Below are 14,530 nucleotides of genomic sequence, written 5' to 3' on the forward strand. Positions count from 1 at the left end.
AAATGTGCTTCTCTTAGAGGCTCCGCAAGCCAAATCGGGGGATCGGTTTATATGGGGGCTATATATAATTATGGACCGATATGGACCAATTTTTGCACGGTTGTTAGAGACCATATGCTAACACCATGTACCAAATATCAGCCAGATCGGATGAAAATTGTTTCTCTTAGAGGCTCCGCAAGCCAAATCGGGGGATCGGTTTATATGGGGGCTATATGTAATTATGGACCGATATGGACCAATTTTTGCATGGTTATTAGAGACCATATACTAACACCATGTACCAAATTTCAGCAGGATCGAATGAAATTTGCTTCTCTTAGAGGCCTCGCAAGCCAAATTTGGGGGTCCGTTTATATGGGGGCTATACGTAAAAGTGGACCGATATGGCCCATTTGCAATACCATCCGACCTACATCAATAACAACTACTTGTGCCAAGTTTCAAGTCGATAGCTTGTTTCATTCGGAAGTTAGCGTGATTTCAACAGACGGACGGACATGATCAGATCGACTCAGAATTTCACCACGACCCAGAATATATATGGAGTCTTAGAGCAACATTTCGATGTGTTACAAACGGAATGCCAAAGTTAATATACCCCCCATCCTATGGTGGAGGGTATAATGAGAGATCAACTTTTCTCGACACCTTCAGAATGGTTTGAAGATACTTCAATCAACGCGGCAAAAGTGCTTTGGCAATTGGTTCAAACGCAGTTCGTAATGGGGAATATTTTAAAAAATAATAATTCAAATTTCCCTGATTAATAATTGTAGTTGTTCCCTTATGCCGAAATATTAAAGGCAACCCTCGTATTCTATTTAAATTGATTGCACCAAGCATTGGATTTCTTTTAGTGTACCCCCAATGACATGTATTCATATATGAAACGTATGGGAATTCATAAAAATTTCTTGAAGGTTGAACTTTAAAAAAGGATTCTTATCCTATTACTGAAGCAATCTCAAACTCATAAAGATATCACAAATTCCTCTCATAATGGCAAGGGAAGTGGCACACTAAGAACCTTATGATATGGACATTCAAAAGAACGGAAACAAATGTCTGAGCTTAAGTTTGAAGGAAACTAACAAATGTTACCTCAAACTCACAAATTTCTAGCTGGTGTGTCACATGGTGGACCAAGATGCCGTAAAGGTATGAATGACATAACAACCGACTGTTAGTCCACATTTCAAACGTCTGTCTGAAAGATGATTGCGAAAGAGTTTGGTTGGGAGACTATGACGATGATGTGGATTGTGATGTTGATGAGTCCCATGGACAATTATAAGCAATTTATAAAAGTGAAAGTGAAATTAACAAAACAGGCATTAGATACGACAAACAAACAAAGAAGATGTCGGGGAAGACAAGCAACCAGGCAGCATGTCTAAATGGTTCGAATTTCTACTACCATAACATGGACGGGACATTTTTCTATAGTCTATCACATATAAGTCGTCCAAGTTATTTTTAAGGAACTGAGGATTAATTGTTAATGAATGGCCATCATTAAATAGTTTTAGTACTTATTTCAGTTGTATAGGGCCATTAATTCAAATGAACCAAAACCTGCCGGCACGTGTCTGCCCATTTGTTTCAATCAACTCTTTGAGTAGTGGGATGTCACATGAAAGTTGATTTTCGAGAAGAGTTAGGTGACTCTTTGTGACATCATTTGACAAATTAGTTATTATTAAATATATTGTTCAGGGTGATTGAAACGCAGTTGTGGCGAGTGTGTGGATAGACAAAATTCTGTGAATTGTTTATTTAGATTTAAAGTTGAGTAGCAGCTGGCTTTAAGTTTGAAATCTCAATGAAAATGTATTCAAAGAAAATTTTAACAATATTTTTGCAAAATATCTGAGAGGAACATATTAAAGGCATACATCAAATAATATTGGATGTGCAGATACGTTGCAAGCAAGATTCACAACATATTCATGTCATAACCTCATTAGATAGATGTAACTTTCCGTATATGGCATGTGTCGAGAATGTCATTTTTTGGCTCTCAAACACGTTTGCCTTCCAAAAATAAAACCTACCAAATAAAAAATTATTTTGCAGTGGTTGATTAAATTTCTACGAAAGAAATATTTATTATTTTATTTTAGAAGCTTATTTTTTATTTTATGATCACTTCTAATAGCGACAATTTATTTTGGTGTATAAATATCCCTCGAATTGCAAACGTTTCAAATATTTTAAATATTTTTAGTTTGCACCAACAAGAGAAATTTACTACACCCAGAACGGGAATATGAGCACCCCAAATTTTGTCAAAATTTTATTTCTATAGAAAATTTCGTCAAAATTTTATTTCTATAGAAAATTTTGTCAACATTTTATTGCTACAGAAATTTTTTTCAAAATTTTATTTCTATAGAAAATTTTGTCAAAATTTTATTTCTACAGAAAATTTTTATCAAAATTTTATTTCTATAGAAGATTTTATCGCAAATTTGTTTCTACAGAAAATGTTTATCAAAATGTTATTTCTATAGAAGATTTTATCGCAAATTTGTTTCTACAGAATTTTTTGCCAAATGTTCTTTCCTTTATGAATTTATAACAAAATTTCATCTCTTTAGAAAATTTTGTCAAAATTTTATTTTTCTAGAATATTTTATCAAAATTTTAATTCTATAGAAAATTTTCTCAAAATTCTATTTCTATAGAAAGTTTTGTCAAAATTCTACTTCTATAGAAAATTTTGTCAAAATTTTATTTGTATAGAAAATTTGTTCAACATTTTATTTCTATAGAATATTTTTTCAGAATTTTATTTCTATAGAAAATTTTATCAAAATTTTAATTCTATAGAAAATTTTATCAAAATTTGATTTCTATAGAAAATTTTCTCAAAATTCAATTACTATAGAAAGTTTTGTGAAAATTTTATTTCTATAGAAAATTTTGTCAAAATTTTATTTCTCTAGAAAATTTTGTCTAACATTTACTTCTATAGAAAAATTTGTCAAAATTCTATTTCTCCAGTAAATTTTTATCAACATTTTATTTCTATAGAAGATTTTATCACAAATTTGTTTCTGCAGATTTTTTGCAAAATTTTTTTCCTTTATGAATTTATATCAAAATTTCATCTCTCTAGAAAATGTTGTCAAAATTTTATTTGTATAGAAAATTTTCTCAAAATTTTAATTCTACAGAAAATTTTATCAAAAATTTATTTCTATAGAAAATTTTATCAATAGTTTATTTTTATAGAACATTTTGTCAAAATTTTATTTCTATTGAATTTTTTCAAAATTTTATTTTTTAAGGAAATTTGTGAAGTACCTCTTAGTTGGAGAGGAATCTTTTGCAAAATCCATCAAAACATCAAGAATTCGACAAATCTATCAAACAGTAAAAAACTCTTGTCAAAATTTTATTTCTATAGAAGATTTTATCGCAAATTTGTTTCTACAGAATTTTTTGCAAAATTTTCTTTCCTTTATGAATTTCTAAAAAAATTTCATCTCTCTAGAAAATTTTGTAAAAATTTTATTTCTCTAGAAAATTTTATCAAAATTTTAATTCTGTAGAAAATTTTATCAAAATTTTATTTCTATAGAAAATTTTATCAAAATTCTATTTCTATAGAAAATTTTTTCAAAATTTTATTTCTGTAGAAAATTTTGTCAAATTTTTATTTCTATAGAAAAATTTGTCAAAATTTTATTGCTATAGAAAATCTTGTTAAGATTTTATTGCTATAGAAAATTTTTTCAATATTTTATTTCTATAGAATATTTTTTCAAAATTTTATTTCTATAGAAAATTTTGTCAAAATTTTATTTCTATAGAAAATTTTGTCAAAATTTTATTTCTATAGAAAATTTTATAAATATTTTAGTTCTATAGAAAATTTTATCAAAATTTTATTTCTATAGAAAATTTTCTCAAAATTCTATTTCTATAGAAAGTTTTGTCAAAATTTTATTTCTATAGAAAAAAATTTTGTCAACATTTTATTGCTATAGATAATATTTTCAAAATTTTATTTCTAAAGAAAATTTTTTCATAATTTTATTTCTATAGAAAATTTTGTCAAAATTTTATTTCTATAGAAGAATGTTTCAATATTTTATTTCTACAGAAAATTTTTATCAAAATTTTATTTCTATAGAAGATTTTATCGCAAATTTGTTTCTACAGAATTTTTTGCAAAATTTTCTTTCCTTTATGAATTTATATCAAAATTTCATCACTCTAGAAAATTTTGTCAAAAATTTATTTCTGTAGAAAATTTTGTCAAAATTTTATTTCAATAGAGAAATTGGCGACCGGACATATCCCCCAACGGACATTTCGCCCAAAATGATTTTTGGGCGTTATGACCTCCACTGGGGCGGTCAAATCGCCCAATTTTAGTTTGGGCTTTATGTCCTCCCTCATCGCGGTCATAAGCCCCATAAAAAAATGTGGGTGTTATGACCGTTTGAATATAATTGAATATAAACAATAGTTTAAAATAACAAAATATATATTTTTTTAAATCATTCAAAAGCTATATATGATTACTTCATCTATCCATATTTTTTTTTTAATATTTAATAGATAGATATGCCTCTTATTGACAAATATCGAATCCTGCTTTTATTGTGTATGCTGGAAGAAGATGTAAAACTAGCATATCTTGGCTTCATCGTTTGTTTTAATTGTTTTTGACTGGAACGTAATTTTTGACTATTTTTCTTCTCAGCGTATGATTGAAATGGAAAAGCGGCTAAAGTGGCACTACGAAGACCTATTTCGCTCGTGAAATAGGTCGGTTAATGCTCCAAGACATTTTTATATTGAAACATGAATATTCGGAAATTGATAATTTTTTTCTTTTGAACAAACCAGACAAATGCTGAATTGAAAATTATGTATTTTAAACTGAAAATTGGAACAAGATGAGATGATCGATGTGCTGCTGATGGGTACGTGAAAAAAATCGCGCGCGCGATTTATTTCAAGTACCCATCAGCAGCACATCGATCATCTCATCTCTTTCCAATTTTAATGTTTAAACAATATAATAAAACGAAAGTTGCAAGAATGTGAGGATGAACTAAATGTGATGAATTTAAAAAAGGATTCGCGCGCGCGATTTGGAGACAGATGAGATGATCGACGTGCTGCTGATGGGTACTTGAAATAAATCGCGCGCGCGATTTTTTTCAAGTACCCATCAGCAGCACGTCGATCATTTCATCTCTTTCCAATTTTAATGTTTAGAACAAGATAATAAACTGAAAGTTGCTAGTATTTGAGGACGACGAGAATTCGCGCACGCGAATCCTTTGTTAAATTCATCACATTCAGTTTGTCCTCAAGTTCTTGCATCTTTCGTTTTATTAACTTGATTTAAAAAATTAACACAGTTATACTGACAGGTCGTTTGTAACCTTCGTAAATATTAGTAATTTCTTGTACCCATAAGATAAAATGGAACGACGAGATCTGCACTGTCTTTCTAGTTACGGCATTTTGAATTAAATACCGTACGTATTTAGTTAACCAAAATTGGGGATCAAAACTACTTCATTTAGGACAGTTTTTGATTTGTATTCCGACATTATTTTCCCCATAAAATATTGGGCGTTTTGACCGCCTATTTTTTGGGACATAAGACCGCGATGAGGGAGGACATAAAGCCCAAACTAAAATTGGGCGATGTGACCGCCCCATTGGAGGTCATAACGCCCAAAAATCATTTTGGGCGAAATGTCCGTTGGGGGATATTTCTGGTCGCCAGAGAAATTTTGTCGAAATTTTATTTCTATAGAAAATTTTGTTAAAATTTTATTTCTATAGAACATTTTTTCAAAATTGTATTACTATAGACAATTTTCCAAAATATTATTTCTATTTTTTTTTTTGTGTAGAGATATCGCTCGAATTGCAAACGTTTTAAATATTTTTAGTTTGCAACAACAAGAGAAATTTACTACACCCAGAACGGGAATATGAGCACCCCAAATTTTGTCAAAATTTTATTTCTATAGAGAAATTTTGTCGAAATTTTGTTTCTATAGAAAATTTTCTCAAAATTTTATTTCTATAGAAATTTTTGACAAAATTTAATTGCTATAGAAATTTTATTTCTATAGAAAATTTTGTCAAAATTTTATTTCTTTAGAAAATTTTGTCAAAATTTTATTTCTATAGAAAATTTTGTCAAAATTTTATTTCTATAGAAAATTTTGTCAAAATTTTATTTCTATAGAAAAATTTGTCAAAACTCTATTTCTACAGTAAATTTTTATTAAAATTTTATTTCTATAGAAGATTTTATCGAAAATTTGTTTCTGCAGAATTTTTTTGCAAAATTTTCCTTCCTTTATGAATTTATATCAAAATTTCATCTCTCTAGAAAAATTTGACAACATTTTATTTCTCTAGAAAATTTTGTCAAAAATTTATTTCTATAGAAAAATTTGTCAAAATTTTATTCCTATAGAAAATTTTATCAATATTTTATTTTTATAGAACATTTTGTCAACATTTTATTTCTATATCCATTGTGATACCACAGTGGTGAACTTGTCTCTTATCAATGGCAAGGGACCTACTTTTTATAGCCGAGTCCGAACAGCGTTCCACTTTCAAGTGCAACGGCTTAGAGAAACACTCACCACAAAGTCAGATAGGATAGGCAGTAGAGTACGTGTTTTGGCGATGATGAGACCTTGGAATACTACATTTATTACTGCCCTGTCTTTACTAGGCAAATAGTTAACTATATCGGTGAAGAGGTGATTCGGGAGCTTTCCCAGTTGGAAAACAGGGATTGGAAACAAATTATGAATAAAACACAATTAATTAGGAAATTATTGTAACTTTATTTTATTATGATATATTGGTATTACTCAATTATGCATGGAACAAAATATCGGCCAAATGGCGGCGCCCTCGGTGGCACACCTTCATCCGATGGTCAAAATTTTCGATGACGCTGAGGCATAATGGAGGTTCTAATGTTAATGTGCCGAATTATCTCATCCTTTAGCTCTTGAATTATTGCTGGCTTATCGACGTACACCTTTTCTTTCAAATAACCCCAAAGAAAAAAGTCCAACGGTGTCAAATCACATGATCTTGGCGGCCAATTGACATCGCCATTACGTGAGATAACACGGCCATTGAATTTGTTGCGCAAAAGAGCCATTGTTTCGTGTGGCAAGTGGCACCGTCCTGCTAAAACCACATATCGTCCACATCCATATCTTCCAATTCGGGCCATTAAAAGTTCGTTATCATCTCACGATAGCGAACACCATTCACAGTAACTGTTTATTGACGAATCCACTGAGGTGAAAATGTGCCTCATCACTGAAGATGATTTTCTTCGAAAATTGATCATCCACTGTTGCCATTTCTTGGAACCATTCTTCCCATTCACGACGTTTGGAATGGTCAAGAGGCTTTAGTTCTTGAGCCAATTGCACCTTGTAAGCGTGTAAATGCATAATGTTCATCAACGACGAGCGTGAGAGGTGCAATTGTTGGGCACGACGACGAGTAGAGGTGGACGGCTCTTCAGCCACACTATCGCGAACAGCAGCAATATTTTCTGCAGTACGAGCTGTACGAGCATGCACTAGTGTTCTCACATCTTCTACAGACCCGGTTTGCTCGAAATTTTCCACGATTTTTGCGATTGTACGCACATTTTAAAGATCAAATTGACCAAAAAAATCACAAATGCATTTTGATTTGAACGCCAATTTTCATAATAAGTCTGGATAACTTTAACACGTTGTTGGATTGTGTATCTCTCCATGGATCAAATTGAGTAAGTCTGAAATAGAGAAATATCAAATAAAATTCGGAAAAAACTTGGCGTTTAGGTGTGGTTCACATTCAACATCGGCCCTTACAATTTAACCACCCATCACCTGCTCGCAAAATGTAGATCATCCTCATCTTAAACATTGTTCTCATCATCAAAGTCCCAAGACCTGAACCTAATTCTAAATCTTTGAGAAGATATATAAAGATGAGATGCCCGAAACCAAACAAACAGTTAATAAACAAACATGGAATCTTGGTTAAAAATTATCAAAAAAAACTCTGTGAAGGTTTAGGGAACTATATGCCCAGCACTTGCTCTGTGAACCAATCCATAAAACATTATACTTCATCCATTTCCATTATACTCGTAATGTAAACAAGAATTAAAACCAATCTTAATTGTTTCATAAAAGGGATGAGAAAAGGCTTGCTGTCCTCATAACCAATGACATATTGTATGTCCAACCATTAAAAGAAAGATATATTATATCAATTTAATTTCTTACACTTATTCAATATAATTTGTATATGCCAATGTACATTTGTAATTATTATAGATCACACACAAAAATATCTTTTTTATTAGCTTTTTGTAGATTTCAGTTTTTTTGGAAATCATTTCAACGAAGACAAGGGAGTGAGCTTTAATACAAAACAAAATATATTTGAATTAAATATTCGTTAGATTTTCATTCAAATTAATGTATATTAATTTAACTAAACTAGCCATAGATAAATGACTTTTGAATTGTATGATGGATGGATATGAATGTCTTATAAATGAGTATATTTGGTCATCTTAACATTTTTGATTATTTGCCATTCATAATAATTGTGATGGATTTGAGTTGTTGATGAGTAGCCGTGACTTAATAACGTATATTGAAAGACATATGTTTACAGAGATGAATAATAATCATAAAGAAACAATTAATTCTATGTGTACTTAGAAAAAAAATTATTTGAATTCAAAGATTTTGAAATATCTTTAAAGTTTTTCGCATATATTCCGATCCAAATATGCAGACAAATCTGATGAAAAAGACGGTGTCTAATGACCAAGAATAAAACACAACAGACCAACAGACTGACCTCCATAGATCATCTTGGAATATCTCCCTAAAGTTCATGGCGAAGATGCTTCTTTAGATCGTGTAGTACAACAATGGTTCGCTCTATTCCGTCCTATAAACTTTGATGTGAAAAGAGTACATATTTCACATTTCTGGTTCAGTATGAATAGAACAAGACAATACGGCCGTAAATTCTGCCGGGCTGAATCTTAAATATCCATCACCATGAATCAGATATAAAGATATATAAAAACCCGTGTAAATCGGTGAAATCGTTTTAAATAATAAAAAACTTAAATTTCTTTTTCAAGTTCAATTAGTATAAAATTCAGGAAAAATATTCAGTTAGGCTTTCGCTTTTCCAAAGCCGAATTGCCGGGCCTCACGCTTGACACCTGCCATCAGATTTTGTACAGCCACCTTGTCCACCTTCTTCGCCGCAGAAAGCCAGTTTGCCTTGAACTGCTGCTCGTCCTTAGCAGTTTTTTTGGTCTTCTTTAGGTTCCGCTTGACAATAGCCCAGTATTTCTCAATTGGGCGGAGCTCTGGCGTGTTGGGAGGGTTCTTGTCCTTGGGAACCACCTGCACGTTGTTGGCGGCGTACCACTCCATGGCCTTTTTACCGCAATGGCAAGATGCCAAATCCGGCCAAAACAGTACGGAACAACCGTGTTTCTTCAGGAAAGGCAGCAGACGTTTATTCAAACACTCTTTCACGTAAATTTCTTGGTTGACAGTCCCGGAAGCTATGAAAATGCTGCTTTTCAAGCCACAGGTACAGATGGCTTGCCAAACCAGATATTTCTTTGCGAACTTTGACAGTTTTATGTGCTTGAAAATATCTGCTACCTTTCCCCTTCCTTTTGCCGTATAAAAATCCTGTCCAGTAAGCTGCTTGTAGTCGGCTTTGACGTAGGTTTCGTCGTCCATTACCACGCAGTCAAACTTCGTCAGCATCGTCGTGTACAGCCTCCGGGATCGCGCTTTGGCCGTCGTATTTTGTTTATCATCGCGATTTGGAGTCACTATCTTCTTGTAAGTCGATAGTCCGGCTCGTTTTTTGGCTCGATGCACGGTTGTAGACGATACACCCAGCTTATATGCGACATCTCGGAGAGAGAGGTTAGGGTTTCGCTTGAAACTACCGGCAACTCTCTTTGTCGTCTCAGCGGCTTCCGGTTTTCGATTTCCCCCCGATCCAGACTTCCTGGCTGTCGACAAACGTCCCCCAAACACTTTAATTACATTTGTAACGGTTGATTTGGCAACTTTTTGCGATTTTGCCAGCTTTGCGTGCGAGTAGCTCGGATTTTCGCGATGAGCGAGCAAAATTTTGATACGCTGCTCTTCTTGCTTGGACGGCATTTTGACAACTGAAGAGTGAATTCCAAAATCAAAATAGGAGCAACATTCTACACACACACACATTCAAAATGAGGGGTGTTCAGGTTTTTTAAATACAAAATTGAAAGAAATACGTCAAGTCTATATTGACCAAATTTTGACCGTATCACCCTTTAGTTGCTTCCTTTGAAAATCCTCCTAGTTGTAATCGATTATTTGAAAATATGTAGAAATTCAGCTGAATTCAATAAAAAAGAATCAGATCAAATGATACGCTTCCTAATGTTAAAGGTAAAATTTCTACATATAGAGACTACATCAAATTCAAGATTTCTAAGAAACATTGAACCATATCATAACTCTAGATTTACAACTTCAGGCAAATCTGATAAAAATTGTGTTGTCTATTAAGACAAAATCTTTGTAACTGGGTACACATATAAATTCCCTTTGCAAACAAAAGAATAATAACAACTATTTTTATATACATTTTTAAATCACCAATAAACAGTCAGTTTTAAAGTCCTTGAAAAGTTTACTCTTGTTATACTTTAATATCGTTGCAGTTTATTTTTATTCCAATTCATCGTAACTGGAAGTTGTGAAAAGTAGCGATATTTACAAAGAAAATAGTTTTATTACCATTTCGTCTTCAACACATTCTGACAAAGACAGGAACGAAAAACTTTTTGCATATCCTTTAACAAATAGTCCATATTACACAAGGATGTTTGCAACAACTATGACAAAGAGAGATTAGGATATGGGAAATGTGTGAATGGCAGAGTTCAAAGTCGACTTCTGGCGGTTGAAGGCGTAAACAAAAACTTATTCAAAAATTGATTTTTGTCGATTTTGTTGTTTTGTATGCAATATTTTGTTAAAATTTTACTTATATAGAAAATTTTGTCAAAATTTTATTGCTATAGAAAATTTTGTCAAAATTTTATTTCTACAGAAAATTTTGTCAACATTTTATTTCTATAAGAAATTTTGTCAAAATTTCATTTCTATAGAAAATGTTGACAAAATTTTATTTCTACAGAAAATGTTGACAAAATTTTATTTATATAGGAAATTTTGACAAAATTTTATTTGTAAAGAAAATTTGGTCAATATTTTTCTTTAAAGAAAACTTGGTCAAAATGTTATTTCTATAGATAATTTTGTCAAAATTTTATTTCCACAAAAAATGTTGTCAAAATTTTATTTCTATAAAAAATTTTGTCAAAATTTTATGTCTATCGAAAAATTTGTTAAAATTTGATTTCTATAGAAAATTTTGTCAAAATTTTATTTCCACAAAAAATTTGGTCAAAATGTTATTTCTATAGAAAATTGGATAAAAATTTTATTTCTATAGAAAATTTTATAAAAATTTTATTTCTATAGATTTTTTTCAAAATTTTATTTCTAAATAAAATTTTGTCAAAATTTTATTTCTAACGAAAATTTGGTCAAAATTTTATTTCTAAGGAAAATTTGGTCAAAATTTTATTTCTATAAATTTTTTTTAATTTTATTTCTATAGAAAATTTTGTCAAATTTTATTTCTATAGAAAATTTTGTAAACATTTTATTTCTATAGATTTTTGTTTAATTTTATTTCTGTAGAAAATTTGCTCACAATTTGATTTCTACAGAAAATTTTGCCAAAATTTTATTTCTATAGAAAATTTTGTCAAAATTTTATTTCTATAGAAAATTTTGTCAAAATTTTATTTCTATAGAAAATTTTGTCAAAATTTTATTTCTATAGAAAATTATTTATTTCCATAGAAAATTTGGTCAAAATTTTATTTCTATAGATTTTTTTAAATTTTATTTCTATAGATTTTTTTTTTTTAATTTTATTTCTATAGAAAATTTTGTCAAATTTTATTTCTATAGAAAATTTTGGAGAAATTTTATTTTTATAGATTTTTTTTTAATTTTATTTCTATAGAAAATTTTGTCAAATTTTATTTCTATAGAAAATTTTGGAGAAATTTTATTTCTGTAGATTTTATTTTTAATTTTATTTCTATAGAAAAATTTGTCAAATTTTAGTTCTACAGAACATTTTGTCAAAATTTTATTTCTATAGAAAATTTGCTCAAACTTTGATTTCTACATAAAATTTTGTAAAAAATTTACTCTACAGAAAACTTTGTCAAAAATTCATTTCTAAAGAAAATTTTTGTCAAAATTTTATTTCTATAGAAAATTTTTTCAAAATTTGATTTCTATAGAAAATTTTGTAAACATTTTATTGCTATAGAAAGTTTTGTAAAAATTTTATTTCTATAGAAAATTTTGCCAAAATTTTATTTCCAAAAATAATTTGGTCAAAATTTTATTTCTAAAGAAAATTTGGCCAAAATTTTATTTCTATAGATTTTTTTTTAATTTTATTTCTTTAGCAAATTTTGTCAAAATTTTATTTCTAAAGAAAATTTTTGTCAAAATTTTATGTCTATAGAAAATTTTGTCAAAATTTGATTTCTATAGAAAATTTTGTATAGAAAAATTTGTCAAAATTTGATTTCTATAGAAAATTTTGTCAAAATTTTATTTCCACAAAAAATGTGGTCAAAATGTTATTTCTATAGAAAATTGGATAAAAATTTTATTTATATAGAAAATTTTATAAAAATTTTATTTCTATAGAGTTTTTCCAAAATTCTAATTCTAAATAAAATTTTGTCAAAATTTTATTTCTAACGAAAATGTGGTCAAAATTTTATTTCTAGGGAAAATTTGGTCAAAATTTTATTTCTATAGATCTTTTTTTAAATTTTATTTCTATAGAAAATTTTGTCAAATTTTATTTCTATAGAAAATTTTGTAAAAATTTTATTTCTATAGATTTTTTTTTAATTTTATTTCTATAGAAAATTTTGTCAAATTTTATTTCTATAGAAAATTTTGTAAAAATTTTATTTCTATAGATTTTTGTTTAATTTTATTTCTGTAGAAAATTTTGTCAAAATTTTATTTCTATAGAAAATTTTGTAAAAATGTTATTTCTATAGATTTTTTTTTAATTTATTTCTATATAAAATTTTGTCAAAATTTTATTTCCATAGAAAATTTGGCCAACATTTTATTTCTATAGAAAATTTAGTAAAAAATGTTATTTCTTCAGAAAATTTTGTCAAAATTTTATTTCTATAGAAAATTTTGTCAAAATTTTATTTCTATAGAAAATTTTGTCAAAATTTTATTTCTATAGAAAATTTTGTCAAAATTTTATTTCTATAGAAAATTTTGTCAAAATTTTATTTCTATAAGAGCTTTTGGCAAAATTTTATTTCTATAGAAAATTATGTCACAATTTTATTTCTATAGAAAATTTTGTCACAATTTTTTTTTCTATAAAAAATTATGTCACAATTTTATTTCTATAGAAATATTTGTCACAATTTTTTTTTTCTATAGAAAATTTTGTCAAAATGTTATTTCTATAGAAAAATTTGTCAAAATTTCATTTCTATAGAAAATTTGTCACAATTTTATTTTTCTATAGAAAATGTCAAAATTTTATTTCTATAACAAATTTGGTCAAAATTTTATTTCCATAGAAAATTTTGTCAAAATTTTATTTCTATTGAAAATTTTGTCACAATTTTTTTTTTCTATAGAAAATTTTGTCAAAATTTTATTTCTATAAAAAACAAAAATTATTTCTATTTTGGTTAACTTGAATATGAATTAGTGATAAATACACATTTTCAATACATTTGTTTTTTAATTTGCCGTTTTGGTTCTGTCCAGCTTTGGATTCTGTTTTCTTCATACTCACGCAATGTCACTGCCGGAAGTGCATTGAATTCGTATGAAAAAAAAACAATGAACTCTCAACATATTCCGATGAAGTTACTTCCTTCATATATTCATAGAGAACGATATGTGGCAAACAACCAACTAACGAAAAACAAAGGAGTTAAGTTTATTTTAAATATCGATGAAAATTATCCTTTACTTTTGTTGACTTAAAAAGGCATTCAGTTACTCGAAAACTTTTTCAAAGATTGCATGGGAATTCCAAAAGAAAGGGGTAGATAAACTGAATCATACAACCTTCTCATCCTATGACATACCATGGTCATGAACAAAGAAACGTTTCAGAGAAAATCTATTCACAAATCGTTAACGTGGTAAATCAAGAGAAGATTTGCAAACTGCAATCCTTCGGAATGTTTGAATAAAAAACAAGATGCAAAAAGGATATGCCAAAGGATGATTTCAATATAATGTTCAAATGTGAAAACAAATACTTTTGATATTTTCCGAAAGACAAAACAAACAAACAAAATCATAAATTGTTAAAG

Source organism: Haematobia irritans, chromosome 1 (assembly GCF_050003625.1).
Source record: "Haematobia irritans isolate KBUSLIRL chromosome 1, ASM5000362v1, whole genome shotgun sequence".
Taxonomy (NCBI): Eukaryota; Metazoa; Arthropoda; class Insecta; order Diptera; family Muscidae; genus Haematobia; species Haematobia irritans.